Source organism: Cervus elaphus, chromosome 24 (genome assembly GCF_910594005.1).
Source record: "Cervus elaphus chromosome 24, mCerEla1.1, whole genome shotgun sequence".
In the NCBI taxonomy this organism is placed as follows: domain Eukaryota; kingdom Metazoa; phylum Chordata; class Mammalia; order Artiodactyla; family Cervidae; genus Cervus; species Cervus elaphus.
This window is the reverse complement of record NC_057838.1, coordinates 58,918,321-58,942,326: the sequence shown is the minus strand read 5'-3', so window position 1 is coordinate 58,942,326 and position 24,006 is coordinate 58,918,321. Positions and strand designations below refer to the sequence as shown.

Sequence of the window (24,006 nt, the reverse complement as noted above, 5' to 3'; positions counted from 1 at the left end):
TCTTGTGAAGAATTTTTAATTACATATATACCTTGAAACAGCAAAAAAATAAAAAATCAAGAATTTACCCCCAAAAAGTAACCCCTAAGAATTAAGGGTGATTTAAAATTGCATCAGGACTTACCTGGCAGTCCAGTGGTTAGGACTCACACTTCCACTGCAGAGGGCACGGGTTCAGTCCCTGCCCAGGAATTAAGACCCTGCAAGCCCCTGCAGCAGGCCTCCCCCACCACCACCAACCCCGAAAAAGGCAAAGCAAATCCTGTCACAAGCATATGTAAAGCTTTTCACTAACTTTCTAAATACACTCCAAACTCCTCACCAGGATCCACAAGACCCTGGAAGATCCTGGTCCCTACATACCATTCCATCTTCCTTCCAATCATACTCCCACTGTTGGTTCCTAACCCACTTACCACAGAGTCTTTCCTAAGGACTATCCCTCTGCCCCAGCTGGTTCTCACCCTTCACACTGTAAATCTAAAAGTCAGCAGCCCAGAAAGATTTTTTTCTCATCACCCTATTGAGTATGTCCTCATCTTATTCTCTAACATATCACTCAGCCTACCAGCAAGTCCCCATCACAAATACTAGCTCCTATTTATTTCCTTACTAGTTTATTTTCCTCCTACTTTCCCCAAATATAAGCATCCCTTTGTTTATTTTGTATCTGCAGTGACAAAAAATATCTGTAGAATGAGTAGCAGAAAGAAGAAATAAGGATGGAGGAAGGAGAGAGAAGGGAAGAAAACATTTCCCATCTATATCCAAGTTTCCATCAGAGTTTTATAATAACAGATTTTTCCATGTTCTAAGTGAAAGTAGAAGAGGTTCGCTGTTGGCTGAACTAAGAGTAATATTTTACACACAACTTAACCAATTTGTAAAGAACATCTCTAACAGCAGTCTGTTTATTTCATATTCAGTGCATTTCTATTGAAAGATCAAATTATTGCTTCTCTACAACTAGTCTCAAGAGTTAACTAGTGCACATTTCAATTTGCCAATGTAAATGAGGAAAAAATTTTGCTTAAAACACAATGCCAAAAGGAGAAAAACATAATTATAAAATGCAGGCATTTTATGCCTAAATGCATTAGAAAATGCCTCTAGAAGAGCAAGATGTTAATAAGGGGTGATCGGTAAATGGGATATATTATGTTATTATCCCTTTGTGTATGTTTAAAATTTACCATAATAAAAAGTAAAATAAATAAATGCTTCTAAGAAGTCAAAACCAAGTAAGTACCTCTGGGTCACAGATACTTGCCTGGCTCAAGTACGCTCTGTTGCCCACTGGAAACTTAATTTAAATGAATTGATAACAGTCTCTAAAGGTGTTTTCATAAGACATCAGCTCCTCGGAAGCGTCTGTGGGCCCTCCCACCAGCTCGGTGTCACAGGCTTCCAGCCCAGTACCTTTCCACGAGAGTTCAACAACCACAGCTTGAAAAGAGAAACGTTATGGAAGTGATAAAACCGTTTAAAAGGGGGAAGTAGTGGAAGCATGCAGAAGGGGAAAATAAATGATTTTTGCTTTAATTTAAATATTTCTCTCCTAGAATCTGGATGAGGCAGTATTTCTTTCTAAAGAGTGCTTCAGATTCTGAAGGGGGCTCATACGGAAGACTAAATGCAAATCCATCAGAGGCCAGCATCCACAGCCAGAGCAGCCCTCCTCTCCAGGACTCCTTCTCCACGACAGCAGGTAAAATGTTGCTCCTGGTGGTGGTGGAGATGCTTATGTGAAGGCCTCATTTATCAGGTGGCACAAAGAACAGAAAAATGTAAGCTGCTCTGGTGGTAGCTAACTTTTTTGCTGTAGAAATATGATGGTCTATGGGAAAACAAAAATAACAGAAATTCATTTCTAGTTTGTTTGGATTGAAGAAAATAATTGTATTAAGAAAGTAAGGGGCTGGAGCTAGTTCCATTTTAAGACTGATTATATCCTTACAAGTGAATCCATGAACATAAGACAGATCCAAACCGGCACATGAAAGACTCATTTAGTTTTTAAGTAGCACAGGATCATCTTTTAAGAAAAATAATTAGCATTATAGAAATCCAAAATAACCTGATGAATGAAATAAGCTAGCATTTGAACATAAATTATTTAATTCCTCAAAAACATGATAAACTATTTCCTGAAGATAACTTTTAACATTAAAAGCCCTGAGAATTTCAGGTTTTAACAAAAAAAAAAAAAAAAGGGATGTGAATTTCATAAATAAATAAATTACAGAATTCCAAATCTGTAAATGTAATCACTGCACCGGATTTCATTTTGTCTTTCGCTTTGAGGGGGTAACTGGAAGTAGTAGTTTGTGATCTATCAGTGACAGACCTCACATCCAAGGGACAGATGTTCAACCTAATCCCTCGGCCAACTTTACCTGGGGCCTAGAGAAGCAGAGGACTGGGCAAGGCGAGCAGAAGTCCCACTAATTCCTACCATTTCCACTGTGATCTCCCTTCACATCTTGAGAGATTTAAATGCTGCCATTCGTAATCAAAAAAAAGCTTATGAGTAACAGATTCAAGTCATAAATATTAACGAGCATCGAACATGAATATAGTTTGAAATAAAGTATATTTAGACCTTGGTACCCTTGTTCATAAGGCAGAAGAGCAACAAGATGCTGGCAATGTGTCCTGGGGCGGGTGAGGGAGGTGAGAATGATCTGAGCAGCAAAGGGAGGAGCACTCGGGTCAGAGGTACCATAAACACAAGCCTGTCACCTCTTGGAATCTTAAGTGACAACAGTGCTCTGAGGAAGGACTATAATCAGAATAAGAGAGGCCACTGTGATCTTCTAGGTGACAGAGATCTAATCTGGGACACAACTGGGCCTAAACACAGATTTACTGAACTCACGGAAATGAGCACTTAATCACACTAAGAGATCACGGCCACAGTGAAGACATGTTTCCTGTCGTGTTCCATTTCGAGAGGCTGAGTTCAGTTTTGTGGTTCAACACATGGATGTGACTAGGCTAAGCTGGAATTTAAGTCTTAGCTTTCTAATCTTTCACTCATGATCTCAGATCTTACCCCATGTTATTAATTTAGTCTGTCCTACATCTAAGTGTATCTCCACACATGCGTTAAATAAACACCCCCTGTGCTGGATAGTTGGTTGGTACTTAACACATGAGTGGGTGAGTGTGTCAGCCCCACACTTATCCTTGCAGACTCTCCCTGAATCACAGGCGTGAATTTACATGGCCACCCCCCTTGACAGTTGCGCTCTCACGCCGCTCGGACACAAGCCCTGGCAGGCGGACAGGTTTCTGCTCAGCTGTTAGCGAACTCCAGCAGCATAACTAGGAAAAGGTGGTGCGCGGATTCTGTGTAATAGCACCTTCCCCTTTGCTCCTCCGGCCATTCCTTTTGTATCCAATTCTCAGAATTATACCCCCCCCTTGTTAAATGAAGTACAGCTGATTTGTGCACAATGTTGTGCCAATCTGTGCAGTGTAACAAAATGACTGTTAGACACATAGAATCATAGCCCCCTTTTGACTGAAGATTTAGGAGAGGTTTCTTGATGAGACATTGTCTGACAGCCTACCACATTCAGAATTTACATAATTCACAAACCAGGGCAGGAAGCTATGGTATGAAACATTCATCCATCCATCCAGTCAACAACTTCTTACTGAGCACCTACTACAGATAAGACCCAGTTTGAGGTGCTGGAGATACAACACAGACAAAAATCCCTGTCCTCAAAGAGCTAGCATTCAAGTGAGGAAGGAGATAATACACAGGCTGGAGAAGTAAAATACACAGTGTTAGATAATGAACGCGAAGGAGAAAAATAATAAGCAGAGGCAGGGATATGAAACGGTGGAGGAGGGGTGAAATTTTCTTTTTTTCATTGAGGTATACTTGATTTACAATGTCAGGTAATTCATTTTAGATGTACAACACAGTGATTCACAATCTTTAAAGGTATAGTTAAAATAATATATAGTTAGTATATATTATTGTTAGTTTATAGTTAGTATAATATTGGCTATATTCCCTGTGCTGGGCAATATACCCTTATAGCTTATTTTATGCATAATAGTTTGTACCTCTTAATTTGTACCTACCACTATAGAGGTAGGTTCACTACCTCTTATTTTTTACCTACCTCTATCTTGCCCTACTCCATACTGGTAATCACTAGTTTTCTATATCTGCGAGTCTATTTCTGTTTTGTTATATTCACTAGTTTGTTTTATTTTTTAGATTCTGCGTATAAGCAGTATCATACAGTATTTGCCTTTCTCTGATGGACTTATTTCATTGGGCGTAACAGGAGGGCTGAAATCAATCACACAGGTCACTGAGCTTATTTTGGGGGAAAGATCCCAAGAAAGTGAGAGACCTAGTTATGCACAAATCTGTACGCAGGGATTCCAGGCAGGAACACATGCAACACACGCAAAGGCCCTCAGGAAGGAGTCCCCTGGGGCTTGTTGGACAACAGATAATGGGGAGGAATTCTTAAAAAGTGGGAAGGCTAGGCCATGGGAGCCTTGTGGGATAGGATGAAGACTTGAGTGAAAGCAGGAAATTCTGAGCAGACTGACATCATCTGATTTACCTGTTAACAGAATCTCACTATATCATGGGCAGCCTGGAGCAGGCAAGGGCAGAAGGAGGGGAATCAGTTAGGAGGCCACTGTAATAATCCAAATGAGACTAGATGACAGGTAAGACCAAAGAAATGACAGTAAGGATATTGAGCAAATTCTGAATGTATCTTTAACTCCTATCTGATGCTTAAAAAGTCAACAACACCACCAAAAAGGAATACCAAAAAAAAAAAAAAGTCAGGGGCTGGTCCCTGAATCTTGCTGAAATCCACATCAATAGAAACTCCTACCAACTGAGAATATAATTGGCTGAAGAAAATACAATAATTGCAAATTAACATTCAGCAATAGTCAATAAAAGGAAAAACTAATATATAAGATGCCAGGCTTATAAAAATTTTAATGTATCAAAACAGCAAGTGACTCACATATAAGAATTCAGCATAATAACCTCCCTCAGCAATTAAAGAGCAAATCAGGGGCACTCAACAGGTAACAAAGTAAAAAGTTTGGGGCCCACTGAGGACATACTGTCATTCCTGCCAAGCTGCCTGCTTATGGACACAAGTTAACAGTTCCCCCTCCCTTCCCATATCCTGACTGCTGCTCACTGCAGTTCCAGGCAGGTCCCAATGAGCCTGCCTACAGCTTAAGATTCGACAGATCACTGGAGCTAGTTCTTTGCTTCTTCTGCTGTTCTCAAAGAAGGAAAGTTGGTGGGACCCTCACCAAAGTTAAACAGCTTTAGGAGGAAGTAGCACTAAAAGATTAAGGCTTAGAAAGGGATTTGAAAAGGAAAGTCCAAAGTTCTTTTCTTATTTTACACTGGGCCTTTTCTCCATTAAAAACAGAAATATTTTAACTCTGAGAAAGTCTTACACTAACAATAACGATATATGAGTAAGCATTCAAAGATCACTCTCTCTCTGACCTTTACTCCTACAAACATTATTCCACAAAAACTATTGAAAATAACACCCTACAAAAATGTCAGCCCCTTCACCCACCCCTGTCAAACTATCTTCCACAGGAGGCATTCTGTACCTTTCCAACAGCATTTAAACACTAGCTATTTTGTGTGGCATCATCTCATGGTACTATAAGCTCCTCAAGGGCAGGGAATTCCCTCATCTTTGCATTCCCTAAACTCCTGGCATCACTGCTTTATACAGTCTGCTGAATAAATTTATATGTCAACAGATCATGATACCTCCAATTCACTAGAAAGGAAAACACCAGAACTTTCTACTGCAACAGTAATGTTCCTGCCTCCAGGGAGGGGTAATGTCATTCTCATTAAGGGAAGGAAATTCAGCGCCCACCATCTGCCTCAAGGCCAGCACCTCTGACAGTCCTGGTGTGCACAAGGGCCAACCCCGAGTGCCTTTTTCACCTGAGAGGGCGTAAAAGCAGAACTCCTGTGTGAATTTATTAGGCACTATCCACAGGCAATTTGCTTGCTCTACAATCCTCTTCAAATCCTCTGACGTTAAAATAAGCCTTCGAACCATTTTCTTACACCTGTTCTTTAAACATTAAGCGGTGCAACTTGCCAGGCTTCCCTGTTGTTCACAATGCTATTCACAATACAAAGAACTTGACTAATCCTAATTGCCAATTTCTACACTTCTCAGATCACTTTCTGAAGGGGCCTTATCAATGCACAAAAACTTGCTTTCTGCCACACTCTGTGATACTGTTTCTTTGCCACAATCCCAAGTCTACAAGTTGCATCCTTTTGTCTGCCTTCATGAGTCAAAACTACTCACTAGAACACAAAATTCTTTCTGTGGCAGAAAGAATGCCACAGCAAAGCAAACACACTTGACTCTGGAAAGCCCAGTAATGAACTTAGCAGCTACAAGTCCCTGCAGGGAAGGGCAGCAGCGCCTGCGGACCAGCAGCACCCATCCACCCACTGCAGGCTGGGTGTGCACGCCCTCTGTGCAAGCAGTGACAGTCCCGGGGTAGGATATATTACAGTCAATTGTTACCCATCTCTTTTTTTGTTGTTTTATTTACTTTTTAACTCAAGGATAATTGTTTTACAGAATTTTGTTGTTTTCTGACGAATATCAACATGAATCAGCCATAGGTATACATATGTCCCCTCCTTCTTGAACCTCCCTCCCATCACCCTATTACGTTGAGGACAATGCTTTTAGAGGCAACAGCAGTACGCAGAGGAGATACTCGTGTAGTATGAATGTATGCTCCAAGGGAATGTTCTGAAGTTCTTCAGCAAAGGGATGAAAACTAAAAACTCAGATTATTGAAATATAATAACCACTCTAAGATTCAGCTACATAATGCCTCAAGATTCCAAATTCAGTTTCTTCAGAATTTACTATACTGGAACCAGAGCATTCTGTTTAAAATTTCTTATCAAGTAGCTCAGATAAAAAGCAAATTCAAGAAAAAATTTTAGCTGTCCACTGCCAATGAACAAAAGAATACAAAAAAATTTCCAGGAGCTTCCCTTGTGACCCAGCAGTTAAGAATCGGCCTTGCAATGCACGGGATATGGGTTTGGTCAGGCAACTAAGATCTCCCATGCGGGGCAGCTAAACCCAAGAGCTGCAACTAAGACCAACACACTTAAGAAAATTAGAAAAGGTGTTTTTTTTAAAATTTCCAGAAAGTAAAATAATTTGTTAGTCGATCCATGCTGCTGTGGTTTTCTCAAAACTAAATCACAAACATAATTTGATAACAAGCAGCACACACGCAGGTCTTGGGCTTTAAAGGCATGATTAAGACCTTACAGTCTGTGGACATCTTCAGACACATCGGTCTCCCAAGACTCGACTGGGAATTCTGTCCCCTCCACCCCTTCTATGCCACCAAAGGGGAAGGGGTGGCAAGGACTTCACCTCCAGCTCCCCTCACTCTACCGCACCCAGTGCTGGTCACCAGTATTTATACAAATACTCCAAGTCGGGGGGAAAAAAAACGCTTTCAGTATTAGAAAGCTGTCTTAATCCAAGCAAATTCAGTTATCATTAGCGCACAACACTGTTTATAGCATAAAACACGGGAAATAACTCAAAAGTATACAAATAGAGTACTGACTGAATAAATTACAGTGCATCTATATAAACACATTACTAGGCAATCACTGAAAGAACAAGGCAGACTGCTGTGTACTTTGATATATCCAAGATATTTTAAATGAAAAGAGCACTGTCAATTGATTTTTTTAAGTGGGTGGGGAAATATGTATCTTTATACAAATAGAATTTTTCTGGAGAAAACAAAGAAAAACTAGGAATAACAGTGACCTATAGAAGGGACCAAGGGGTCTTCCCTGGTGATCAAGTGGTTAGCACTTGGGGCTTCCACTTCATGGAGCACAGGTTTGATCCCCGGTTGGGAAACTAAGATCCCACACACCATGCAGCACAGCCAAAAAAAAAAAAAAAAAAGATTAAGTATTGATACTTATCATTTGATAAAAATAGAGCAATGCAATGCAAGAAAAAGGGATGCCTATTAAAAGCAATCTCATTTTTCTTCAGTTCAGTTCAGTTCAGTCGCTCAGTCGTGTCTGACTCTTTGCGACCCCATGAATCACAGCACGCCAGGCCTCCCTGTCCATCACCAACTCCCGGAGTTTACTCAAACTCATGCCCATCGAGTCGGTGATGCCATCCAGCCATCCCATCCTCTGTCGTCCCCTTCTCCTCCTGCCCCCAATCCCTCCCAGCATCAGGGTCTTTTCCAATGAGTCAGCTCTTCGCATGAGGTGGCCAAAGTACTGGAGTTTCAGCTTCAGCATCAGTCCTTCCAGTAAACACCCAGGACTGATCTCCCCCAGGATGGACTGGTTGGATCTCCCTGCAGTCCAAGGGACTCTCAAGAGTCTTCTCCAACACCACAGTTCAAAAGCATCAATTTTTCGGTGCAATTATTTGTGACAAAATTTGAGTTCAGTAAAATGTGTTGGTGGAAGAGTGGTATAGGAAAAAGTCCATTCTACCCACAGTAACTTTCAACTGTTTGCCACCATGCTGAAAAAATGTATATGTTCTCCTCAAACCAAGATGGAAAAATCCCCTACATGTTTGGCTCCGCAGTAATCAAAGTTTAAATGATTCAAATATACTAAAAATCTGCAACTAAAGTTCTATTACACTTTATATGTTAGTATCACATACTAATTATAATATGAGTAACTAGTTTTACAAAATATCTTTTTGCTTCTAAACTAACAAAGAACTTCAGGATTACCTGAGAGTCCAAATTTGCTAAACTGTCGCCAAAAATCAATTAAGTAAAAAACTAGAATACTAACTCATTTTTCGTTTGTGCATGGAAGCAGGACAAAATATATCAAAATATATCAAACAAAATATATTAAACAACAACAAAGAAACTTTGATTTAAAAATTTGTTTTAATTAAAAACTAGAGGGCTTCTTTTCCCCCATAGCTTCAAAATTTCCAAAACTTTTCCATTTCCAAACAGGACTGAGGAGAGGGTGGGAGGGATTATAGGCAAAGTCTAAGTCTGGTCAACCCTATTTCCCTTCTGTGGATGCCTCCCCTGTTCTCAGGGACCCCCGTTCCCATCCAGATACACCATCATCTGCACTCCCACCACAGTAAGAGCATCGATTCAATTAACAATGGTAGAAGGACAGTGGATTCACTGGATTTTATTCTGCAGATCAACCTAGCCTCATACACCTGCAAATAACAGGTTCTCACGAGGAACATGAGGGCAAAGGAAGTAGCAATGCCCCGTCCCGTGCCCATAAAGAACCAGGCTAGTGACTGCCTCTCTGGAAATACTTTTCGTGAGAAGAAAAGCCAATGACTGGAGCTAATGCCCTTCGACTTGATTTTTACCAGTAGAAATGCATTTGTAAGGGCTGCCCTGGTGGCTACGTGGTTGACCACCCACCTGCCAATGCAGGAGGCGTAAGAGATGTGGGTTTGATCCCTGCGTCAGGGACGATCTCCTGGAGAAGGGCATGGGAACCCGCTCCAGTATCCTTGCAGGAGAATCCCATGGACAGAGGAGTCTGGCAGGCTACAATCCATAGGGCTGCAAAGAGTCAGACACCTGAGCATACACACAGGCACACCACAGAACCTGATCTCTGCAAAAAGAGAAGCCACCGGGATGAGAAGTCCACGTAAAACAACTGCAGAGGAGCCCCCTGCTCATCACAACTAAAGAAAAGTCCGAGCAGCAATGAAGACCCAGTACAGTCAAAACTAATAAACAAAATTATTTTTTAAGAAAAGGAATGCATTTATTGAAGATCTAAAGATGAGCAATTATCCTCAAAAAAGTGAAGTTATAAGTCAATGTGATTTAAAAAAAAATATGGAGTTGAAGAAAGGAATTTTGCTCACCTAGAACAATAAACAGGCACTCCAGGCAGCAAAATATAACAACATATTGGCTTCTCATAAAAAATTCAGAACAGGCAGAACTAAACCATAACACTGCCCCCAAATCTCTGAAGTTTAAAAAAAACTTTTCTTAGATCATTTACAAGCTGGTTGTTTATTCACACCTCCACTCAACATATATATATTTGCTATGCACCATTCTTAGTACAGGGATGCCATGCTTATTAAAGGAACTGGTTCCTATCTTTACAGAGTTTACAACAGTAAACAGAAGAACAGTGCATTAGTGCCCTGTTTGGTTTTCCCACAAGGAACAATAAGGAGAAACAGTCCTGGAGTAGGTTTTAATGTTCTTTACCTTGTGACTTTAAAGCAGTCAATGATAAATTAAGTTTTTTAATTTACGTATTAATATGAACTGAAAGTAAGATAATTTCATTAAGTGATAAGTGCCATGAAGAAAAGCAAACAGTAAAGAGACAGGAAAGCCAGGGGAGTGGAGGTAAGGATGTTGAGGGAAGGTTTCATGACTGAGCTAACCCCTCTGATGAAAAGGAACTAAATGTAACAAATTTGCTGTACTTGGAGGGACAGAAAAGATGCGTATGGATTGTGGGCAAGCAGGCAGAAAAGTGGCAGAGGTGGGCAGGGAACAAATTGCAAAGGTTATTACAGACCACAAAAGGAGTTTGGATTTTATTGTAATTGCTATGGAAAGCCAATGGCAAGCTCTAAACCAAGGAGTCACTAGATCAGATCTAATTAAATGTCAGAGCCTTTGTTTAGAATATAATGCATTTTGGAGTAGAAACAAAGCTACAAATGGTGGTGCTGCAGTTTTGCCTCTGTGCCTTTCCTCAGCTATAATTTATCTACTGTCTACACTGTTATGTTGTATCCAAGGTACCAATGAGGGATAACAAGGTCTCTCCCAGTCAGCTCTCAATCTTGTACAGACACTGAACAAGTAATTACATTTATAACATTCACAAGAGGAGAATATGCAGAAGGCTGAATGCCCAGGGCAAAGGGTAGTTAACCTGGCTTGGAGGCGTCCAGGAAGGAAAACTCCACAGGAAACCTGAGTCTTACAGGACAAACAAGAAATCTCCTTAGCGAAGTCCCCTAAACACAACACCCAAACCACTGCTGGAACATGAGAAAATTTAGGGGCTGCCGAAGACTTTATTTTAAAGAATTTATGTAGCATCATTAAGGTGGAATGGGGGAAGAAAAGAGTTAACATATAAAATATGCAACTGCAACTTCACAGGTATTGCTTAAACAGGATTTGTCAGGAACTTCAAAGGTACAAACTTCTAGTTGTAATCATGGAGATGTGATGTATAGCACAATGACTATAGTTAATAATATCGTATTGTACATTTGAAAGCATCCAAAAGTCATCAGAGTGTATCTAAAAGTCATAAGAAAAAAATTTTGTAACTAGATATGGTAACAGATGTTAACTAGACATACTGTGATCATTTTACAATATATACAACTATCAAATCATCAGTTGTATACTTGAAATTAATATAATACTGTATATATCAATTATACCTCAATTTAAAAAATTATTTAAAAAACCCTTCACTAGCATTTGGTTTTCCCACAACATTGAAAACACAGTAGTCTAAATGTCACTTCAACAAGTGGGTCTGTGTTCTGTGTGTGTGTGTGTGTGTGTGTGTGTGTGTGTGTGTGTATGTGTGTGTGTGTGTGTGTGTGTGTGTGCATGTGTATGCATGTGTGTTACCCACTGTGTACTGGGATTAAAATCTTTTTTTGCAGCTTTTGAAGCCATTTTTATACTTAAACCAAGACAAGCTTTTATCGAAATTTTCACACACAGAGATTCTGAAAAAATTCCAAATTCTCTCCACTTAGACTTAAAAGTTATTAAAATTTCCCTGATTTGCTGTATTTTTCCATATATATGTACATATATATATTTCCATATATGTGTGCATGTATTACACACATACATACTTTATGAGCCATTTAAAAGTGTTCAAACATCATGATACCTCACCTTTAACTCTTCAGTTTGATTCTCCCAAGAAAAAGGACATTCTCATATATAGTCACAATGTCATTATCATACCTAAAAAAAAAAAAATCCTTAATATCACCTATTACGAAGTACATAGTTTTTTAAAATTTCAAGTACAAAAGGTTTAGTTGAGAACCCTGGGAGATCCCTGGTGGCCTAGTAATTATGGTTTTGGGTTTTCACTGCCAGGATCCAGGGTCAATTCCTGGTCGGGAAACTGAGATCCCATAAGCTCCGTGGTACAGCCAAAAAGAAAAGAGACAGACAGGGAAACTTACTGAAGGAATATTATTAATGTATTATTACTTGTATTTCATTATTTTTATTTTTAAAATGCAATAATGCTTTATAAAATTTCAGTTAAAAAGTCCAAATTTAAAGTAAAATTTTAAAATATTAAAAGAATAACTATAGTAGTCAAATAGGGCCAGAAGTATGAGATTGGTATATGCCAGACTGACATCTGGGGAGCCGTACGTTAGTGGAGGACACACTGGACTGTGGAGGAGACATGTGGGGAGGACCAGGGTCTGGCCAAGGCTGGAGGGAGGGCACATGTGAGAGGGGGCTGAGCTGGGCAGGTGAGCAGACAAGCTCAAGGATTCTGAACACATTCCTGAGGAGCCTGGACTTTACCCTGCTGGCAGCGGGATAAGTTTATATGATAAAATCAAGTTTGTTTAGAAAGAGCTATCTGTCCCCAGTGTATCAGATGGATCAGAGAAGGGTGGGGTGGAGGGGATGGACAACCATTTGGAGGCAACAGAACACATTTTTAACTGCCACTGTTTAACATTTTAGTTATATTATATAGGTTGAACAAACCTGCTATACTGGCTAATGAACAAAACAAAAACAGTAAAACTAAACTAAGTTTACTTGAATGTTCACGTTGTAGAAGAGCAGCTTCAGAGAAAGATAAGAGTCATTAAAGACTTCTGTTGAAATGGAAAGGAACCCTTGAGCACTTTTGAAGTTTTCAGCATTTAAAGGAGCTGGCTCTTTTTACCACCTAGTTTCACTTTCCAAAGTGGCATTGCTTTTCCTCGGCAAGTTTCATCACAGCATTAATTTTATACTGACCAGTCACAAGATAAAACCAATGAGAAAGAGGCAGGGTGTAGAAAAGATCAAGCGGTTTTTGGACAAGCAGAGTACCCTCAGGCAGTACAGAGCAACTAACTGCAGGGAGTTCCACCTAGAGAGGCTGAGGACCAGACACCAGCTCTGCCTGGGAGAAGGAAGAGGGCAGCACGGGGTAAGTGGCAGGACAGGATGCTGGCCCTTCATTCCCCTTTCACCAGAACTCCAGTCTTTCTTATTTTACATATTAAGCCTCCTGGAAAGATTTCACCTAACAAAGGGCCCCATAGCTTCTAAAAATGTTTGAAAACCAAGAAGTCAGAACAGCATGTTCGTAAGTCAAGGGTTGGTAATTTTCAAGAATAAGGCTCAGTTCCACAGGAAAGTTGTTGGGAGAAAAAAGCTGTCAGGAGAAAAATGGGATACCATCACCAAGAAAGAAGGTAAAAAAAAAGACCTAGGCAGACAAGTCGGCTAGAGGAGTAGCTTTAAGGCAGACTAAGGAATTGTTGGGACCTGTAGATTAAAGGGCCAGCGGAACTCCAAACTGGACAGGGCCAGAGAGAGAGGATATATGGACCTGAAGCTCAGTAGAAAGGTTTATGGGGGCACACAGGCTAGATGAAGTCTAAAGGTGGGGGGATCCACCAAGGGAGGTGCAAACAGAGGAACAACAGAGGATCTGCAAAGGTCACAGAAGGCAAAAAGAAAAGGTTCTGCCTCAAGTTAATACTGTGTGGAACCAGCCGCAAACAGGGCCCCTTCAGGAGACCCTGAATTCCAGGCAGCGTGTCCACAGCAAAGGGGGCACAGGCTGGACTGGCGGGGGTGGTGCTCGCCAGAGCAGAAGCTGCAGAAGGGCAAAGGAACCAGTGTAGAGGGTACTGGCCAGGAAGCAAACAAAAGATTGGACAATGGGTCCAGGCCCAAAGGGGCTGAACTCTTTGAGAGGAAAAGGAGGTCACAGTAAGGTCAAAGATGAGACAGGGAGAGTAGGGAAGCCTCTCAAAGAGCTTGTGGAAAAAGAAAACCACCACAGAACCTGAGATTTCAGTAGTATAGCTGCTTTCCAAAGAGCTCCTCTCAAAGTTAATAGGAAGCCAAAATCAGGGTAAAGGTCAAGGGGTGGGCGGGGAGGAGACTGTTTTCAGAACCCGGTTGTGCCTTAAAGCCCTGGAGCCCTCAAGCATTCACTGCAAGAAGGGAGAGCCACCCTAGAAGGCAAGGCCGGCAGAGCCCCCCAGCGCTCTGCGTCCCCATCACAGCTACCACTGGCAAGAGAGTCATTTCAAGTTTCTCTCAGTTCACCCAGGAACCCTTAAGGAAAACCAGATGCAGGTAATGCCGAAGACCAGATTCTGCTTCCCAGTCTGCATGTGGTATTACTTGTATTAACAATAATAAAAACTTCTGTACATTTCAAATGCAAATAGGAACATGACTGAAGATTAAAATCAACTTCAAAATGGAAACAAAATGCAAGTGATGAACATCAACCCTACATTAAGAAATGCTCGGGCTTCCCTGGTGGCTCAGTGGTAAAGAATTCACCTGCCACTGCAGGAGACACGGGTTCGATCCCTGATCCGGGAAGATCCCAAATGCCACAGAGCAATTAAGCCCACGTGCTGCAACTACTGAAGCCCAATACCCTAGAGCCCACACACCGCAACTAGAGAAAAGCCTGCACAGTAACAAAGGCCCAGCACAGCCAAAAATAAAGAAGCTCCTGGTGGGTCAGACAGTAAAGAATTTGCCTACAATGCACAAGACCTGGATTCAATCCCTGGGACAGCAAGAAGAACGAACCAGTCAAACCTAAAAGAAATCAACCCTGAATAATCATTGGAAGGACTGATGCTGAAGCTCCAATACTTTGGTCACCTGATGCCAAAAGCCAACTCATTGGAAAAGACCCTGATGCTGGGAAAGACTGAGGGCAGGAGAAGGGAGCAACAGAAGATGAGATGGTTGGATGGCATCATCAACTCAATGGACATGAGTCTGAGCAAACTCCAGGAAATAGTGAAGGACAAGGAAGCCTAGGGTCTGTAGTCCATGGGGTCACAAAGAGTCAGACACGGCTGAGCAACTGAACAACAACTACATTAAGAGGTCAAGGGGTTCCGCTATCATAAATGACCGTGTTGTTGCTGTTTTCGTTGCTAAATTGTGCCTGACTCTTTTGCAACCGCATGGACCGTAGCACACCAGTTTCCTCTATGCATGGGATTTCCCAGGCAAGAATACTGGAATGGGGTTGCCATTTTCTTCTCCAGGGAATCTTCAAACCCAGGGATCAAACCCGTGTCTCCTGTACTGGCAGGCTTCACTGAGCTATCAGGAAAGTCCATAAATGATAACAACAAAATACCCCAAAGTTTTTCATATTTCTAGGTGTAGCTACTAGATGACCTACTGCTGCCCATTTTGCTCAATAATAAAAACAAAAAGTAATCAAAAGGAAACTACCTTCCTGGAAAGAACAGCTACCTATTATTTTTTTTTAAGAAAATTATGTCTAACAGTGTAACTCTAGAAAACAACTAACCACTCTGATTTTCTTAAGAACTGAGCAGTTATTTAAAGCACCAAAAAGAAAAAAAAAAAAAATCAGACTTCATAACTTCACTGTCACAAAAATAGTCAAAAGCACTCCTTGTCAAGAAGGAAGTTGGGGAGGAGGGGTGATGAAAAGATGCTCTGAAGTGTCCCCCCCACCACCCTGGAACAAACAGTATTCAGGAAAGTCACCCCATGTTTACTAATATAGGAATCAAAAATAACAGTAAAGACGTATAGCACAAGGATCTATATTCAGTATCTTATAATAACCTATGATGGAAAAGAACCTGAAACTGAATATATACACACACATATAACTGAGTCACTGTGCTGTACACCAGAAACTAGCACAACAAATCAACTGCACGTCGATTAAAAATGGTAACAACACTAAAGAAAACAATAATTTTTTTAAAATGTATTTTAATTGGAGGCTAATTACTCTATAATATCCTGTGGTTTTTGCCATACATTCATATAAATCAGCCACAGGTGTACATGTGTGTTAAAAAACACTTACACATGTTGGTTGTTGTTCAGTTGCTCAGTTGTTTAGCTATTCTGAAAGGGCTAACTGCTCAACTCACACTCTCTGCCCAATTTGCTTTCTCTCTATAACTGGACATCTGTATTTCTCAAATCCAAAGGTACAGAAATACAATAAAGCTAAAACATAAAATACACAGCATTAATTATGTGGTATCATTATTGTGTAAACTATTAAGCCTCTTTAAATACTCAATTAGTTTTCCACTAATACAGAAATGAGACTGAAATACAGTTAAAACCTCAACTAACCAGAACAGCAGGGGAATGAGTCACAGAATAATCATGCCTCTCAGATACTCAAAGGCTTATTTACAACTTTAGAAGGCATAAACTCTTTTGGTTAACTGTTCTGGACCAAATGCTTGACTCAGACCAACACTGTGAACATCAGTGATTACACAATAAGGTGGTATCCTAAGACCCACAAAGCTCTGTCCTCATCCAAATAAAATCCAAGACTGTAGCAACCTTTGCTTTACACTTTCCCTGTCTTCTATGCTGTCATATTCTGCTTCCATCCCTCTCTCCTTCCAATAACCATGTATGTCAGAACTATATCTAAGGAAAAGGTATCTGGTTCTCACAGTTCTGCTGGCACCTACCCAAGTTCTTCCAAAGGAGGTAACAAACCCTCATATACAGGGTTCCAGGACCTATTTTACCTGCTGTGGGAATGTATTTCCTCAAAAGGAAATTCTGATACACATGCTACAACACAGATGACCCTTGAGGACACTACGCTTCAGTGAAATAAACCACTCACAAGAGGACAAATACTGTAAATTCCACTAATATGAGACAGCCAGACGGTCAAATTCACAGAAGCAGAAGCAGAACGCTGGTCACCAGAGGCTGCAGGGAGGCGGGAATGGGGAGTTATTGTCAATAATACAGATTTTCAGTTTGGGAAGATGAAAAAGTTGCAGAAATGGACAGTGGTGATCACTGCACAACACTGTGAATGTTCTTAATGCCACTTAATTGTACCCGTTAAAATGGCAAATTTTATGTTGTGTGTATTTTATCACAACCTACAAAATTAAATATTTTTAAATTAATGTAAGCTTGCTTCCTTATTAATTACTGTGTTCTAGAGATGACATATTCAGTGCATCTGCGTTATCACTGATCACCCCAAGATTATTTTATAATGATATGAGTAAAAATAAGCCAAAGCGGCTTAAAATTATGATTCCAAAGTAACACATACTATGTTTAACACGGAAAATGCATGTTTTACAGGAACTGATCAACGAGAAAGAACACTAGCAAAAACTGAGAAAGAAAGCACTAGTCTGGGCACCAAATGAACATGAAATTAACATGGAAAATCAGTGATAATGCACAGGTGGCATTACCACAGAGCAAATATTACATAGCAGCCACCTCAAATAAAAACTATTCTGGAAAAATATTACAATAATTTGGAATTCAAATCGAAGTACTTGCTGGTTAACACTTTAAACTGAATTTTTCAGCAGGAAAAATTCTTGAGGTATTTTAATGATTGCTAAATTTCTCAGTCCTCTCATGTTGTCATTCCAGAAACAATCATCCTGTACTTGTAACTGCCGACAAACCATCCTCCATCTCTCATCTAAGACCCTCTCCAAATGTCATCTCAGCCCAGAACTAACTTTCCCAGACGAAGCAGGTAACTGTCAACTGCCCGATCCACCCCAAATCAGTCTAGTAATTAACCTTTCTCCAGATTAAGCAAAAAAGTCAGAAAGGAACCTGCATGCAGGTCATACACCATGTTAGAAATGCCACCATGTAGCAGTTATCCACAGTGCTTGGCTCTGAAGTTACTCAACCATCAAACCATGAAGTCAGCAGGGACCTAATACCTTTAGGATAATATATAGACAAGATTTTTTTTAATGATGTCCCTGAGCAATGATCTAAAGACAAAGAGAGGGACTTCCCTGGCAGTCCAGTGGCTAAGACTCCACTCCCAATGCAGAGGTCCTGGGTTCCATCTCTGGTCAGGGAACTAGATCCCACATGCCACAATTAAGAATATACATGCCCAAACTAAGACTCAGTGCAGCCAAATAAATAAAAATAAAGATATCTATGTATATAAAATATTTTAAAAATACAAAGAGTTGAATAAATTTATAAACATACTCTTAAGTAAAAGAGACTTGAAAATAATTAGAAATCTTTAGGTGCCTTTGAGCAACAGGCAAAGGTTTACAATCCAACGTATTAAAACCTTTACAGTAAAGTCATAATTTTTCTTTTAATAACCTGCCTTCTTATCCTCTCTCCCACCTCTCTAAAGCTTAAAAACGAACTTGTAACAACCTGACCACATCCTTTCTATTTTAAATATTTTCCAATGTTTAATTGTTTGCCAATTCCATTTGAAGAAGTATAGAGTCATACCAAAATCCCACTCCCTGAAGTATAATGGTTCAAAATCTCCCAGGTAATCAAAATCCCCAGACAGCTTCACCCAATGTAACAACTATGTACAAAAAGAAATATTTTTTCCAATTACAAAACATTCCAGTTAGAAAACAAAGTCTATTTACAGAAATAAAAGTACTCTCCCATAAGAAAGCCATACCATTTACTGATTACATGTTCTTTCATTCTCACTTAAATTATTCTGAAGCACTGGGTAACAGTCAAATAATTCCAGAAAGAAAAGTTTTAAGAATTTACAAGAGAGAAAAGCTTTAATAAAAAGTATTTAGCATTCACAGTGTCTGCCTTATGTCTTCTGCTTTCTGGATGTATTCCTTTATTTAATGTGAACATGACATGAAGTCATAATAAAAAGGCCGATGAAGTTTGGACAATTCAGCTTTTCTATAGACTTCACGAAGAGTCAAAAGGCAGCAGCTTCTACATCATCATTCTATAGTAAAGGCCAGCCTAGTTACCACTGTGAAAGCAAAAGTACCCTAGAGAAGCAGCAAGATTATAGGGAAGAAAAGCACTTTTAAAGAGAAAAATCAGAGCTTACAGAAAAATAAATAGCAAAGACGGAATTCACTTTAATATGTTTTCTCATTTTGCATCTCTCTAGTTACATCGCTCAAAAATTTAACAAATTTTAAGTTAAATATCTGATAGTGCAAAAGCTAAGAAATCTAAAGAGCCACCAAAAAAAGGAAGGGAGGAAGAAAGAAAGGAGAAAAAAGGGTGGATCAATAATAACTAAGTGATGAATTACTTTCTTTGTTAATGATGCTATGAATCTTAGGGTAGCAAATTCAGCTTAGTTTTTGGCCAACTGTCTGACTTAGTCACAGAAAAACAGAATTATTCAGCAGAATCATTTCACAAAATAAAATCTTTGAACTTTGTGGACTATGCCCTATGCATCCCTACCACAGGACTTAGTTCTCAACTTTCTATGGCCTTGCAGTAAAAAACACAGGCCTTTGTGAGAACTAACAAGAATTCAGTTACAACCTCTAAACTCCTCTCCTTTAGCAACAGAAATAAGAAAGGGTACAAGAATATACTAAAAGGCATTTGGGAAGGATAAGTAAATTGCTCAAGTTCTTGCTTTAGTGGGAAACATAAAAAGCCCAACTTCCTAGGTGTAACACAAAAAGCAAAAACCAAACAAAAATTAAAAACCACCTGACATAATTTTTAGTTCTCTTTTATTTTTGCTTTCACTGCTAGAGTTTTAATGATCTGACAAACCAGGGGAATATCTTGCATATATAAATCAAGTTAATTGCTGTCATTTAAAAGGCTGTTAAAGCTTTATGCCCACATTCATTAATTCAGTGAACTTAAAAAAAATCAATTTTCATTTAATTTTCTCAGCAAATTCTAGGCTTTAAGGAACTGATTCATCTACTGACACTTAAACCTGACTTGTGGGAAAAGTTCATGATTCATCCTTTAAACCTACTGTCTGCAAATATACCTGCATTCCAAAAAATGGGAAGTAGCAGACTGATACAGGGCCCATGTCCACAAGGACTCCCAGAACCACAGATCCAAATATGCACAGTATTGCCTCAATGAAGTGACCTTCTGACTAAGAGGTCTCCCAGGTCAGAAATTTTAGTCATTTTAAATAGCATAAAAACGCAAAAATTGTTATAAAAAGCATGAGGATCATAGAGAAAATGACCATGACCATAACTCCAGTTAACAGATGTGTTGTTCCTCAGTTTACTAATACTACCCCCATTCACCAAGAAAAGGGTTGTGTTGTAAATAAAGCAAAACTCACCAGTGGTGACAGAAGTCAGTACAGTATCACCCTGGGGGAGGGAAGGTGTTAACTGAAAAGGAGGAATGTAGAAAGAGCCCTTTGGGAAGCTGAAAATGCTCTATATCTTGATCTGAGTGTAGCTACAGTGCATATACATGTGAAAAAGTCACTGAACTCTATGTACATAAATTAAGATCTTATTGTAAATTAGGCCTCAATAAATAAATAAATATATATACATAATTTCAAAACATATTAAAATGCATTTGTAACTATCTTTCCAGACAATGCTACATAAAATCATCCAAGATACAACTCTCAAGGTATTTTTTTCTAAATGTATTTTAATAAAGATGCAGGTTGTGAGTACTTCCTTGTAGAACCTTTCCAAGTACACACCTAAATTTTTTAATCTTTCACTTTAGAAAGTCACCAAATTTCAGAACTGAAAGGACACACAATGATCATCTATTCATCCACTAATTTTGCAAAGAAAGAAAAACAAATCTGTAAAGAAACTTACCCAAGATAAGGCAGTAGTCAATGACAACAGTAGTAACAGAACTGTTTCCTGATCTGGGGCCACTCCCGTTTCCACCAAGCCGTTACTTTTCTGACATTGTAAACAAATCTCAACTCCGAATCTACCTGTGGCCTAGAAAGCTTCTACATACCTTAAAATACCAGGCCGACAGGCCCCAAAGTGTACTCAAAGAGTACACTCATCTTCCTTCCTCATCTCAAGACGGTCGACAAACGAACAAGTACGTTTTCAGGCATTTTACTTGCGATGCAATCAAGTGTGACATCTTAAAAATGTGGTTCCAGAGAAGAAGGCATTGCAGGGATTGATAAAATCCATCTTATGACCTTTCCAATCTTTTTGATGGTTTCTTGGTTCTCAGGACTAAGTAGGCTCACGAAACCTCGCTCGGGGCAGCCCACCCGCACGGCTTTGAGAGACCCGCTGGGAATATCCCTCACTAAATAAAAAGCCTGTCCTTGGCAAGAGTGTCCTGCCTCACTGCCGGTGTATAACAAGACGTGCAAGTGACCTGTCCTTTACGGCTCAGTTTTAGACCCCAGTGAGCAGCTGACATTTTGTGAAAAACTTAACATACATCCTTTCCGCGGGAATGTATCTCCGTTCTCACAAGGCGTTTCTGCTCCCCACAAAGCAGGCCTGCCTTCTCAGGACATTCGGCTCGCCTCTCCATAGTCTCCTTTTCAGGGTCCAAAAAGAGACTTTAAGAACAGAAATCGAAACGGTCACGGACCTCTGGAGCGGCAGGTCCGCCTGGGGTCGGGCAGCGGGTTCCCGGCGAGCCCACGGCCCGCTCGATCGGCGCTGGGGAGGCCCGGCGCACTCCGATACGCTGGTCCGAAGCAACCGGTTGCGGCGGCCGCTAGACGCTCAGCCATCTCGCCGCGGCCGCTTCGGCCCAGCGAAGTTCAGATCGCCGCGCGGGCGGCGCGCCCCCGGGTCCTGCTGCGGGTTCGCGCCCCGGGCCCGGAGCGAGCCCGGGGGGCGGGTCCGCGGGGGCTCGGCGGGAGGGAGCGCGGGACGCGCGGGGAGGGGCGCGCCAGGGGCCCAGCGCGCCGGGGAACTTGGGCTCCCGCGGTACCGCCGCCCGGCCACTTTCCTTTCACGCCCTGGGGCTGCCGCGCGCCGCGCGAGTCAGCCCAAGACTGCCGGCCGCCGCCGCCTCAACGAGGCGCCCAGGCGCGCTCCTACCGCCCGGTCGGCCGGCGCGCGGGGCCGCGCCAGGCCGCGCGCGGGCGCCGCGCTCCCCCCCCGCCCCGCCCCCGCCCCCAACGTGCCGCCGCCGCCCGTTGGCGCCTCAGCCCGCGCGCCCGCCGCCCTCCGGCTCCCGGTGGATTTTCGTTGGCAAAGTTGCACGGCCGCCTCGAAGGGGCCGCCGCGCGGTCCACCGCCCCGGCGCTGCCGCCGCCCCTTCAGGCCGCCGCGCGGGAAGGCCCAGCCGGCGGCCCCGCTTTTTTACCTGCCGGGAGTTTTCGCGCGCGCGCTCGCTCAATCGCTCGCTTTTCCCTTCTCGCGCTCGTTTTCTTTCTTTCTTTTCTTCTTTTCGTCCCCCCGCGCGGAAGCTTTTTCCGCTCGCGCCGCCCGCGCTCGCCCGCTCGCGCTCTCCTTCCTGCTGGGCTCCGCGGAGCGGGGCGGCCGGCAGCTCTCCCCGCCCCCCTCCACCCGCGCTCCGGCGGAGGCGGCGGCGGCGGCGCTCCGCGCTCCGACTCATTCCAATATGGCACGGGCGCAAGGCGCATGCGCCCGCGCCCCCCCCCCCCATTCCGCGCTCCTCCCCCCCCCCATTCCGCGCTCCTCCCGGCAGCCCGCGCCCCTCGCGCGGCGCGCGTGGCGCCCCACTGCCGGGCCTCTCCGAGCAGGCTCGCTCGTCATCCGGCCCAGCTGGGTCAGTACTGGAGACCAGGCGGCCGCGGACGGGGGTCCTCGGGGACCCGCGCCGGCAGCCGCCCCGGCCCCTCGTGCCCCCAGCCCACAACTTAACAGCTGACACCTCGAGGCTATGGTGCAGAGCTAACGGCTGCGCCTCCGGCCCCCGACGGCGTTGCAGCCTGAAGCGGACTGTCCCCGACGGGAAGACGCGCCCCAGGGACCCAGCGCCCACCGTGTCCCTGCTCCGAACGACGAGAGAAGGGCCCCTGCGCCTCACCTCGGGGTGAGGACGGAGTCCAGGGAACTTGGTGGCGTCCTGGTGTCGTTTTTGGCGTCCGAGGTGAAGCGCGATGCTGTCGTCCGCACGTGACAGCCTCCGGCAAGATGGCATTAGCGGAGGAACGGACGGAGCGACAACTGGATGCTAGATCGGCGCGTGTTGCCGCGGGAGAGGGCTGCGTCCGTCCGCCAGGCCCACGTCGAGGACCTGGGGCGCGTCCCCTGAGATCTGGAAAGCACCCAAGTGCCCCCTGTCTGCGAAGTCAGACCCTGGGCCCCCGGCGCACCGGGTGTCTCCGGGCTTCCGCAGGAGGCACCCTGTAAATCCTAGTTTTCCTGTCGCTCGGGGCCCCAGCGAGGGGGCACAAGACGGCTGCCGAATTCCGGCGGGAGAGCAGGGGGAGCCGGGCTGGGACAGAAGGTCGAAGGTGGGTACAAGCCGGCCCCAAAACCCGAGCTGCCCACAGGCGATTGTGTTCCCCGACCTCGCCCCTTCCCCCAGCGAGGGCAGGTGCTAGTGAGACACCAGGATTCCCACCTGCTTTGTAGAGTTCCCTGCAGAAGGGAGTCCTTGCACCACGGAAACCCTGGAGTGCCCGGATTCCCGGGCCCGGGGAGAAGGTCTCTGACAGAAACTCTGATGATTCCTGTCTTTCAGGAAGGAAGAGGCGCCCCCACAGCAAGAAGGAGGTCTGGGGTGCCAAATGCGGCTCAAGTCACTTCCCAATGACCTCAGCCACTGCCCTGGGAAATATTACCCTACTTCACAGACAGTGTTGCTCAAAGTCACGCTACTGGCTAGATTAGAATCTAGATTTTTTTTTTTCCTTAATGCCACTGAAGAGACAATATGACAACCAGGAAGAAACATGCAAAAAGAACGAAGTAGTATCCATAATACTACTACAAAATG

At 42.8% G+C, this 24,006-nt stretch overlaps 1 protein-coding gene across 5 annotated transcripts in view; it reads right to left on the bottom strand.

Annotated features, from left to right (window-relative positions):
* The window catches only part of SFMBT1 (Scm like with four mbt domains 1), a 116,131-nt gene extending 92,355 nt beyond the window's left edge, over positions 1-23,776 (bottom strand). The window contains exons 1-2 of one of the 5 annotated variants that reach the window (XM_043885893.1): positions 22,405-22,649; positions 11,989-12,060 (exon numbers count right to left, since the gene is read on the bottom strand). The gene's annotated coding sequence lies outside the window, so the exon portion shown is untranslated. Of the gene's footprint in view, positions 1-11,988; positions 12,061-21,522; positions 21,547-22,404; positions 22,665-23,091; positions 23,229-23,631 lie in introns of those variants that run through there. The other 4 variants (XM_043885897.1, XM_043885895.1, XM_043885892.1 and 1 more) reach the window with 4 other exon arrangements.
* Between the last annotated feature and the right edge of the window lie 230 nt (positions 23,777-24,006).